Here is a 9,220-nt window from a genome sequence, read left to right as displayed (position 1 = left end):
ACCATATTGTACATACAGTAGGCTATATAGTGTACTCTGAATGTATTATATGATGACATTCCACTGCTGATATTAAGGGTTTGAAATAAAGGAAATCGCCATTAAGGCATCTTACAACAAAATAATATAAATGCAAATATAATTTAGAGCCTCATAAATGCATAGACGTATTAATTCCTATGGTGCATTTCCATACTCAGTAACATAATAGACAATAAACTATATAATCTGGGCAAATCTGGTGGGATGTCCCCACCAAAGCTTAGACCAAACCTACACCCTTGAAAGTAATTATTCCATCACAAATAAATCGGTAACACTTTCCAATAAGGTTGTATTAGTTAACATTAGTTAATGCATTAGTTAACATGAACTAACCATGAACAACACATCTGTTCAGCATTAGTTAATCTTTGTTAACATTAGTTAATAAAAACACAGCTGTTCATGGTTTTATCATGTTAGTTCACAGTGCATTAATGACTCGATTATTAACATAAGAGAAGGGAGCGAGTATTGCGTAGCCAATACGCTAGGGGGACTCAGAGTTCCTCGAGAATTTAAAGGGGTGGTAAAACACATTCTTTTGAAGGCTTGACTGTGTTTGTGGGGTGCACTGTAACATGTGTTCATGCTTCGTTTTTAAAAAAATTGCCTTATTTTTCATATATTTGACCTTTATTCTACACTGCTCTGTCCCTCCTTGTAAAACGGTCTGATGCTTTCCGGGTTGTATGAAGCCAGTCCCTCAAAAATACGCAGTGGGCTCTGATTGGTTAGCTGGCCTAGTGTGTTCTGATTCGCTAACCGCAGTGCACGGTTGTCGGAAACGTCACGCCCCTTACCTGGAGGCTGTGCTTTGGTCGGCGTCAATAAAACCATATGAGCCCGAATCAGACCCAGAACATTTGAGTGAAGATGATCGAGCAGAACCTGTTCAGTCCTCAAGAGTAAAGACTGCGGGTCTATAGTGATCGCTACTGAATGGCACTTTAACTTTTGTATTTTTAGAACGATTATAGCCAAATATCTGTCGCAAGAACTAACCCCAAACGAACACTAAGCACTGGCTTTAACTAGTAAGTTAGCCAAATCACACACAGAACCATGTTTAGCATGCCTGAAGATAAACAATACATGAAAGCTCTAATCAAAGAATCATTTACACTAATGTCAGGTTCGCTGTTGAGATTTTAACGTTAGTGTTTGTAACGTTAGGTGTTCGTCGGATAACGTTAAGTATGAATGAGCATTTAACAGACTGGTTTGCAGAACAGCGCTGTCATCTGTTTACTTCCTTGCTACAACCTATTACAGGAAAACACATCGATGAAATATAAATCAGACTTACAGGTTGTGGCCCGTAAACAGCTTCTGTTTGTAAATCCAGCTTTCAGGACAAGCCGTTGTGCATATCCTGTATTGAACTCGCAAAGTTTGTGGAAGTTTGTGTTGTCCTCCGTGAAATGTGCAGCGCGCGCGTCGTGCATCCACGCACCGGCAGTGTTTTTTTCACGCAGCTGACGTTGTGCAAATCCGGCATTGAAATCGCGAAGACGGTGGATGTTTTCCTCTGTTAGATGTGCTGCAGGGAGCCCTGCGCGCGCCTGATTCCCCGCTGACACAAACACACGTGCAACATGCTGTATGTTAAACGCTCTGCAACGCACCCCCGTCCCAAGGAAGGCTGAACAGAGCAAGTACCCCAGACCTGCAATCCGGATGGAAATAACAGCGTTTCCTCGGCATCGCGGCAACAACACTCCAGCCTAACTAACTTATACCACAACAGCGCCGCGATACAAAATGGCCTCACCCTCCCTTATTTAATCTTCTCGGAGGAGGGGTTTATGTAAATATTGAGCCTGTTGATGTCACCAACCCTGGAGGAATGTCTGTAGTCGCCTACTGGCCGTTTGCTGTAGTTCTTAGAAACTGATTTCTTTAAAAGCAAATATCTCCCTTTGCTTTAAACTTTGAACGTTGTAACTTTGCAGATGTTGTTTATGCTCAAGCAGCAACATTACAAGCTAGCTAAAGTTAGAATAGTGAAATCGTGGTTTACCACCCCTTTAAGCAAATTTTATCCTTAAAATTATCCATGTAAAACGCAGTGCAGCTGCAAAGCAGACCTAGCAGAGCGTTTGCATAACGCGTCTATAAAAGACTGTGTCACGCCATAGGAACTCAGTTTACAAATCGACTGAAGCGACACACTGAGCGAGCGAGCACAAGCACGGCAGGCTGCGCAATACTCGCTCCCTTCTCTCAGGGAACCGAGGTTATGTTAATAACAGAGTCGTTCCCTTTCGAGAGAATCACTCGTATTGGATAGCCAATACGCTAGGAGGCCCATTGTAAAACGCCTTGCGTGCTAGATCTCCCATAGAAGGCTTGTAGAAACTACAACACCGTGTAGAGAGAATGAACCCTTAGACAGCCAACCGTGGTGGGCCTCGAAGAGGGTAACGAGACAATATATGTAGGATGGATAATATCGGGCCTTATATGAAGGTGTAATGGAGCCGGACAGAGTCGGGCTTATTGAATTAGTATGCTTGTGATTACGTATGTGTGGTTCACAATATGTCATATGGAAAGAATACCCGCTTGTAAAGCGGGAACCTCCAAATTATAGAATCTGATAAACGTGGATGGTGAGGCCCAGCCTGCCGCCTCACAAATATCAGCCAGTGGTATCCCACTAGACCAGGCCCATGAATAGGCCATGCCTCTCGTGGAGTGAGCTCTGATGCCTATGGGGCAGTTGAGGCCCTTAGACTGATAAGCCAACAATATAGCGTCGACTATCCATCTAGACAATCTCTGTTTTGTGACCGGACTACCTTTGGTGCGGCCGCCGAAGCAGACAAAGAGCTGTTCTGAATGCCTGAAGGGGGCAGAACGCTCTATGTATAATCTCAGTGCCCTGACCGGGCAGAGCAAATTTGCATCTGTTTCACCTTCTGACGAAGGCAGCGCTGAAAGCGTAATGACTTGCGCTTTGAACGGAGTGGAGAGTACTTTAGGTACATAACCATGCCTTGGCTTGAGGACGACTCTGGAGTCATTAGGCCCAAACTCTAGACAGGATGCACTCGTTGAAAGTGCATGTAGGTCACCTACTCTCTTTACGGATGCTAAAGCCAGCAAAAAAGGTTTCCAGGGACGTCCATGCATATTTCAACAAGACAATGCAAAACCACATTCTGCACACATTCTGCAGTCCTGGCTGCGGAGGAAGAGGGTTCGGGTACTTGACTGGCCTGCCTCAGTCCCGACCTGTCTCCAATAGAGAATGTGGACAACGAAGACCCTGTACTGTTGCCCACCTTAAGGCAAAATTACACCTGAAACACTTCATCACTTGGTGTCTTCAGTCCCTAAACGTCTTTTAAGTGTTGTGAAAAGGAATGGCAACATTACAAAGTGTTAAATGCTTTACTGTCCCAACTTTTTTTGAAATGTGTTGCAGGTCTGAATGACAGGAAAGGATGCATATTTACAAATGATATGAAGTTGACCAGACAAAACATGAAATATTTTGTGTTCATATTGTCTGCAATGAAATACAAGTCAAAGTAAATTTAGAAATCACCTCTTTTTTGTTTTCTTTTTTTCTTTTTTTTTCATACTGTCCCAACTTTTTCTGATTTGGGGTTATATTTTGAATCTAAAATATAAAATACTATCAAAACAAATAGATTTAGCTGGTGTTAGTTTTTAAATTGCATTGCCATCCATTCAAAAGGGAAACATTTAGGAATAATGTTATACTGTACTGGACCAAGGACCATGTAACATAAACTGCAGTGAATTATAGTGTAAGTCTTGTTTTGAAAAGAGAATTTTACAAAAGAAAACATTGTGTAATGATCATGTGTTTTAGGTCTGTGTTTTATGATTGAAAAAGTGTGTTTGTTGGGTGATTCCTTTGAATCCTCAGAATCCTTTTTGGTAGTTTTAGTGCATTTTGAACATTAAAATAACTGCTGTGCCAAGCTGAAATTCATTTTGGAGAAGTGTGTGAAGAGTTTTAAAAAAGTGACCCAAGTATTGAAAAATGTGTCGTAGGGATTGGAAAAAGTGTACATTGATTTTCCCAGGTAAATCCCAGCGTCTTCTCTAGTTTGTTTGAGAAGTTTGTTTCTGTGACATGGGTGTAACAGCTCTGTAAGGCCTATTCCTCACCTGTGAGACAATGGCTTTGGCCTTTCCTGTATTCATATGTAAATAGGGTTTGGGGGATGTGTCAATCTCGATCAATCTCAGCATAATAAAGCAAGATATGCCATATGTAATTCTCAAGTTTACTTCTTTTTCCACTGAATTATATGCTATCAGAAGAGAACTGTCCGTTTTCTTCCACGTGTGTGAGTGTTATGAGTCAGAGATCACATTCGCTCTGGATCGGTCAATTATATTACAATCATAAATCACTAGAAATGAGGTCACGTGATGCAGCCGAGCTAGAAGGACGCGTTCCTGGATGCTCTCCGAGTCTTTATTCTTAAAACACTCTTAACCCTTCAAAAAAAAGAAAGACTATTCTTTTACTCTGATTGATCTACCGCGTAATGGCTCTGAGATCTAGAAATAAGCAAACTAACTCGACGAGTGCACATACTTCGCGCGAGAAGGAAGACCAACAACAAGAAGCTAGCATCGGCAAGATGGCGCACGGACAAGCACAGCCTACTGGGGACGCTCTTATACTTCAAGAGATACGAAGTGGGAACCTGGCCCTTTCCAACAAGCTGGATACCAAAACGGCAGAGATTAACGAATCCATATCGGGGTTAAAGTCTATGCTTGATAATCTGACATCACGCGTCACTGAAGCGGAAGATCGCATCGGGGCAGCGGAGGATCAGGTTGCCGAACTGGATTCGCGAGTGATCAAGTTGACTAAGGACAATGAATATTTGATGGAGAAAGTTGAGTCACTTGAGAACTACAGCAGACGCAATAATATCCGCGTTCTTAACGTGCGTGAAGGCTGTGAGGGGAGTGACCCGGTCACTTTTTTCGCCAATTGGCTTCCGACGATATTGGGTCAAGAACACTTTCCCGAGCCGCTAATAATAGAGCGAGCACATCGAACGCTCGCGCCAAGACCACCTGCGGAGGGAAGACCCAGGGCTGTGTTGATACGCCTACTGAAATACCAAGATCGAGAGAAGATACTCCGTACGGCAGCAAAATTATCTAGGGAAAGCAACGGCCCCATATTGTATGAGAACTCGCCGGTGATGTTTTTTCCCGATCTAAGTGCCAACTTGGTGAAGCGCCGAAAGGAATATGATCGGGTAAAGAAAGAGCTGAAGTCCAAAGGTATTCAGTTTGCGTTGCTTTATCCTGCTACCCTGAGGGTAACGCTCTCAGATGGGAAAAAGAAAACATTTAAAACGCCAACAGAAACGGCAGCGTTTGTGAGAGAGAACACTTGAAAACTGAAGAGAAGAGCAAACAAGTGACCTGATGCACCTTCTTAACCTTAGCCACTGTGCAAACTATAAGACATCACAATTTTATGACATTGTTCTATGTTAACCTACTTGAAGGTGTAAGGTGGTGCCGATCGGTCTGGGCCGAGAGATGCCGTTCAGTCTGAACAGAGAAACCGTGATTTCCCGGAAACAAAGGACTTTCCCAAAGATTACCATTCGAACACTTCCCCAAATACACAACAGCCCCACCCGAGACACATCACACTGAGACACACACACCACACATCCACACCCTGCACAGCACCCTCTGTATAACTCACTCTCACCCACACTGAAAACTCATTCAAAATCTATGCAACGTTAAATGTATACAATGTGTAACTATGCATGTTTAGTATCATTTGAAACGTATCAGTGCGTCTGGTAAAATGGTCTCATTCTCCTAAATCATAATGCAAACCTCCAAGAAGTTATGTAAGTTGATAAAAATACTATGTCTCACCAAAAGGTGACCCCCCACAGATCATCTACTCAAGTGCCTCCTGTATGTAAATAAATGCCCTCCTTTGCAGATGTCTAGAACCCATTCAAACACAGATCCTGGTTGCCCATTTGTGACCCCCCTGGATGAGGGACCAAAATCTAATTATAACCTCAAACACCACCATTTGTGGTCTTATTGAATTATCTGGGTATTTAAGGGAAGGTGATACAAGAATCGTGGAGTCTGTATTGAGATTTCCCACACTGCTTGTGTGTAGTTTTTCATGACCAGGTAAAGATTTCTAGAATCCTTGATTCTTGAATTATTGTTTCTGTATATGATTGATTGATGCTTTTTTACTCTTTGAGTTGACTTTTGATTGATGTTTCTTACCTGGTTAATAAATCGTTATGCTTTAAACTTACTGCAACGCATTTTGTGTTATTAACTCAGTATTTCATGTTATAACCATAACAGTACGGATATCTGCTCAGGTTAGTTTAACACGGACTAAGACACGGTTTTGGTGAAGCTTAAAGAGCACACCGGATCGATGCTTTAGAGCTCCGACTAACACATTGGCACTAGGTAACGTATACTTGGACTGTAGAGGTTGATAGGCTAAACAAGTCTTTCCGTTTAGAACAATAGTAAATTGTTAGACCAATCTAAATAGGGCAACCTCAATTCCTGATTATTGCAATATTGTTCTAATTAACGTATACGTGGGAAACCACGGCATGATTATAGAAAGTTATCATCAGAATTAGCAAGTTGGTCGCTTGATTCTGTGATAATGGTCATGGCCTCTGATTAGAAACAGTTTTGCATTAATTAAGTGAATTCAGATCTAAGGGAACTGAATAAAAATATTCTGGAATGATCAACGTATTGCACAGGCGTCCAGAATATCAGTGTGTCGCCTCTGCCTAGATGACCAAGACTGACTGGTCCGTAACAGAGATCGTAAACCCGGCCGGTGCGAAACTCTAGACCGTTACTGGAATCTTGAATGCGGAGTATAACATAAGATAAACGATTTAAATTGAAAGACAAAGTATAAATCTAAAGTTAATGGTTAACAAAATCATTTAACACATTTTCATTTAATGGAGTCAGATGAAACAACAAGGTAAATACATACAAAAGAATGTGTTTAAATTGAACTGTTTTATTGTGTAAAAGGAAAGACAGCGATACGCAGAAACACCTTCTCCCTGCCATTGGACGCCGAGAATTGGACCAGTGGGCGGGGTTTTACAGGTGGTGACCCACCTCCGTGATCTTGTCAACATTGAGACAAGGAACGTCTTTCCAGCGCGAAATTCAGTTTACATGTAGCCTATACGGACCATGAGGTTTGAACTTCTTCTCCTCTCTCTTCAAATGCTGTGGTAAGTAAACTTTATTTGCCTTTTAGAATTGTTGAGGGAAAGTTATTTACAACTCACACATATAGACACATTTCTAGAACGGAAATCCGATATTGTGTAAGAATTAGACGTGAAACATGACTTTTCAGGGAAATAACAGCAGCAGTGCAGATGAGGAAATTATGGCAATCTTAGGCGTACAATTACTCCTCATTCGATTAAGCGATAAAGGATTGAACCTGAAATGGAGTAACAACGAAATGATATCCTGGTATTCTGCTAAAGGCGCACAACTAAAATCTGAATCAAAATACAAGAAAATCCCCGCTGCAATTGTTTATTTGCTTCGTCGTAACGATCTCAAGACAATGGTCGAGAACGAACGAACGATAGCAAATATCAAAGAAATTGAAAGACTGCGATCTGACGAATTACAAAAGTTAAGATCAAAAGTCGAATCAGTCTCATACGAGCAACTTGAGTGGGCTAGGCAGCGTGAAGAAATGGCAACAAAAATCGATCAGTTACAAAGAAAACTTCAAACCGGCAGTAATTACATATCTGCTCTCGAAGATTGTTGTGATAATGTAGGATTTCCAGTGGCCGCAGTAAAACAAGCAGCACTGGATGAAATCTTTGAGCTAACTGCAGTGTTCATGCAAGGGCTTCAGCTATTAACTTCACTTGTGAGCGGGCTAGCAGCCTCTCAGCAAGGAATTTAATAGTAAAACATCCAGATTGCAATGATCCTGTTTGTATTTTCAAATTTGTAATTGTATAACACATTGTGCGCATTGATTACACATTATGGTTGTTTGTGCTACAAGATACACATAGACTAGTCAAGTTTATTCTTTAAAACACATGATTGCTTTACTGTAAGTGATGAAACACTTAGGATAAAGGCTGTAGATGCTGTGCATTCTAGGCCATGTATCTTGTGTAAATTGGAATAACTTTAATACTGGAATTGTACAGCAATTTCAAGTTGCATGTGTCAATGTTGAATTTGTTTGTCTCCTATAATGCAAGCTCTGCTATTTCCCATATAGCTGCAGTAAACCATAAACAGGAACATAGAATTGCCATCTGGCTACAGTGTGAATTACAATTGCATTAACCATGAAAATGTCTTCATCACAACAGGACTCAATAACTCTGACCTTTGCTATTTCTAATTTGAGCAAGTTATAATACTTTTCATTGGTTCAATTCCCAGTGCCAAAAAGGAGGGGAATTGTGCTGTTAAATGTGGCACAGATAATAGAAAACCAATTCATAACCAATTCATCCTTCACTCAAAATGACTGTAAGCCAGAACAGTCTTAATTGTTAATACACAGAAACAACAGCAGCAATTAACTGTGTTTCTCTCTAAATTTGTTTCTCTTTAAATTTGTAATTTGTTTCTATCTCAGGATGACAATTGCAATTCCTTAGAGGACGGACGGCCAAAAGGCCCCCCTCCCCCTGCATCTCAAAACTTGAGATGTGAGAGATGGGTGCGAATATATTTATATATATTTGATGGGGTCAATCACACCTCACAATATGTCTACATGACCTCCCAGTGAAAAAACTGGAATTAAATTATGCAACACAGATTGATATTGATTAGATTCCACCCATCTCCAAAACATTAACACAGAACACACCCTACACTCACGACAACATCACCTGGAATAGACCAAATCTATTCAGGCTGAACACTACACATCATAAACGACAAAGATGACATAGAGTCTAAAAGTGTTACTTCACTAAAGATCTATTGTTCATCTTTTCACACTAACAGATCCAGATAGCTACACTCACACACACACACACACACACACACACACACACACGGTTACCAGGAATACCCATTATTGTATGACTAATCATATTTAGATCTACATTAATTACATTGGAAG

The 9,220-nt window shown here is 41.0% G+C and overlaps 1 protein-coding gene across 1 annotated transcript in view; it reads right to left on the bottom strand.

The window, feature by feature from the left end:
• The window catches only part of LOC307143438 (thimet oligopeptidase-like), a 317,590-nt gene that overhangs the window by 235,313 nt on the left and 73,057 nt on the right, over positions 1-9,220 (bottom strand). The gene's annotated exons all lie outside the window — the stretch shown is intronic.

This window comes from Gobio gobio, assembly GCF_949357685.1.
Source record: "Gobio gobio genome assembly, chromosome: 19".
In the NCBI taxonomy this organism is placed as follows: domain Eukaryota; kingdom Metazoa; phylum Chordata; class Actinopteri; order Cypriniformes; family Gobionidae; genus Gobio; species Gobio gobio.
This window is presented reverse-complemented; position numbering and strand designations above follow the sequence as displayed.